The 3,198-nt window shown below is 45.2% G+C and overlaps 1 pseudogene; it reads left to right on the top strand.

Annotated features, from left to right (window-relative positions):
* Positions 1-1,338: 1,338 nt before the first annotated feature.
* LOC123460218 lies at positions 1,339-1,734 on the top strand (annotated as a pseudogene).
* Positions 1,735-3,198: the final 1,464 nt, after the last annotated feature.

A 3,198-nucleotide genomic window follows, 5' to 3' on the forward strand; every position in this document is an offset into this window, starting at 1 on the left:
AATGTGGCCAAGCAAGCCCCCAAGGATGGTAAGTATCAAGAGGGAAGAGAGCTTGGGTCCAAGATGACCCCAGGGAATGGAACCATCTTGTCAGTGTGGGAACCCCCCCCAACACTTTGGAACTTAGGTGTGAAAAAGTGATTTTTCATCTTGTTTGATGTTGGTCAATTTCAAAAGCAAAATCTGAATCTCAGAGTGATTTTAATTTTTTTTAAGGTAAGGTCTCACTCTAGCCCAGATTGACCTGGAATTTGCACTGTAGTCCCAGGCTGGCCTCAAACTCATGGTGATCCTCCTACCTCAGCCTCCCATGTGCTAGGATTAAAGGTGTGTGCCTGGCTCAGAATGATTTAATTTTTGTCAAAGAAATAGTAAAACTCTTGATATCTGTGTCTATGGAAATTAGAGAAAGATGTTAGAAGATACATCCTGATCTATGAAGGTAATACCCACTCCTTGGCTCCTAGGAGTGGGTAGAAAGTTGGAGAAATTAACTTTTTCTACATTGCAGGACACAATATTCTTTCAATATTTTGGTTTTGGTTTAAAATTTTTACTTATATTGATTTATTTTTGAGAGGGGGGAAGATGGAGAGAGAGTGAGAGAGAGAATGAGCACACCAGGGCCTCCAGCCATTGCAAACAAACTCCAGATGCATGTGCCACCTTGTGCCTCTGACTTACATTGAATTGCACCAGGGTCCTTAGGGTTCTCAGTCAAGCTCTTGAACTGCTAAACCATCTCTCCAGCCCCTGGTTTTGCCTTTTTTAAAAAATATTTTAGGAGTGGAGAGATGGGTCAGCAGTTAAGGCATTTGCCTGCAAAGCTTAATGACCTGGGTTTGATTGCCCAGTACCCACCTAAAGCCAGATGCATGAAGTGGGGCATGCACCTGGAGTTTGTTTGCAGTGGCCAGAGGCCCTGGCATGCCCATTCTCTGTCTGTCTCTCTCTACTCTCTCTGCTTTCAAACAAATAACTAAAAATTTTTAAAAATGTATTTATGAGAGTGAGTGAGTATGGGTACACCAGGGCCTCCTGCCACTGTAAATGAACTCCAGGTACATGGGCAGCTTTGTGCATCTGGCTTTTGTGTAGGTACTAGGATTTGAGCTGGGCATGGTGGTGCATGCCTTTAATCCCAGCAGTCTGGAGGCAGAGCTTGGAGGATTGTCATGAGTTTGAGGCCACCCTGAGACTACATAGTGAATTCCAGGTCAGCCTGGGCCACAGTGAGAAGTGAGACCCTACCTCCAAAAACAAAAACAAAACAAACAGGGCGGCGGGCAGGCAGCGTAGCTTCGGGAAGGTTCTCGCGCTCCCCGCCCGCAACATCCGCACGCGCCGCCAAGATGCCCAAGAGGAAGGTGAGCTCGGCCGACGGCGCGGCGAAGGACGAGCCCAAGCGCAGGTCGGCCAGGCTGCCCGTGAAACCCGCTCCTGCGAAAGTGGAAGGGAAGCCAAAAAAAAGCGGCGGGAAAGGATAAACCTTCAGACAAAAAAGTGCAAGCAAAAGGGAAGAGGGGAGCGAAGGGCAAGCAGGCTGAAGTGACCAAGCCAGAGACTAAAGAAGATCTACCTGCCGAGAACGGAGAGGCGAAGAGCGGGGAGAGTCCAGCCTCGGAGGAAGCGGGAGAGGAAGACGGCAAGGCTGAGTCGTCATCGTCCGTGTCCATCAGCATCCCTGTCTCCTTGTACAATCCAGGGGGATATTTTTTATCAACTATTTTGTAAATGCAAGTTTTTCAGTAGCTCTAGAAACATTTTTGAAAAGGAGGGAATCCCACCTCATCCCATTTTTTAAGTGTAAATGATTTTTTTTTTTATGAGGTGAAATCATTTGCTGGTTGTTTATTTTTTGGTACAACCAGAAGATAGTGGGATATTGAATTGTGGGAGGCTTTGACTGTCTTGGGTGTCAGCTTAACATTCCATAGGTGGGGGTTAGTTTTATATCCTACAATACAAAGCATACTAACTGGCAATTTGGAGTCACATTTGTGCATTTAATATGTCTTGAATATTTTCAATTACTCCTAGTCTGTGTTTTTAGTAGAGCCGTTTCCTAAGGAAAAAAACAAAAAGCCACTGCTTGGTCACTGCCCTGTTGTCAGCACTGTGTGCCTCTGTGACGTCTCTAGTCGTGGTAGTCCAGTGTTCTTAATAATTTTGATAACGTACTGTGAAAGATGAAAAATTTGCATTTCCAGTGTATATGATACTAAAATTGTGAACCAGTGGGAGTTGAGTAGAGATTGTGAGCATTTGAAGATGTTTATACACAAGGGCCTAATAAGGAAAAATGCCTCTAAGATTGAAGCTGGGTGTCACTGGCATAACTTCTAAAGAAACAATACATGGTCTTTAGATTTTTGGTACGTGTGTTAAGACTTGTGTACAATTGAAATGTTTGTGTACTGTTCCTCAGCACCAATAAAAGTATGAAAAAAAAAACAAAAAAACAAAGACAAGGCTTTGCTATGCATCTCTGGCCCGGTATTTGCTGTGTAGCCTCGACTGACCTCCAACTTGAAATCCTACTGCCTCAGGCTCCCTGTGTTCACCACCAAATCTGGCTACATAATATTGATAATAAGGGCTGGAGAGAGGGCTTAGCGGTTAAGCGCTTGCCTGTGAAGCCTAAGGACCCCGGTTCGAGGCTCGGTTCCCCAGGTCCCACGTTAGCCAGATGCACAAGGGGGCGCACGCATCTGGAGTTCGTTTGCAGAGGCTGGAAGCCCTGGCGCGCCCATTCTCTCTCTCTCCCTCTATCTGTCTTTCTCTCTGTGTCTGTCGCTTTCAAATAAATAAATAAAAAATTTTTTAAAAAATATTGATAATAAAAGACAGTCTTTTTTGTTTTGTTTTTTGTTTTTGTTTTGGAGGTAGGGTCTCACTCTAGCCCAGACTGACCTGGAATTTACTATGTAGTCTCAGGGTGACCTTGAACACATGGTGATCCTCCTAACTCTGCCTCCCCTAGTGCTGGGATTAAAGACAGGGCCTTAGGCAGGCTTTTTATGTTGCCAGGAGAGACTTGCTCAAGTCACACAAAGGGGTATTTGGTGTAAGGATTCAGGGAAATCACAGAGACTCTAAGACCAGAAGACAGCTGGGCTTGTGGAAAGTGACAGGAACACAGTTGGTCGCTGACTCTGTGATGGTCTCTGTCCCTGGCACAGCTACTGCTCATGAAGA

The sequence above is a fragment of the Jaculus jaculus genome, chromosome 1, assembly GCF_020740685.1.
Source record: "Jaculus jaculus isolate mJacJac1 chromosome 1, mJacJac1.mat.Y.cur, whole genome shotgun sequence".
Taxonomy (NCBI): domain Eukaryota; kingdom Metazoa; phylum Chordata; class Mammalia; order Rodentia; family Dipodidae; genus Jaculus; species Jaculus jaculus.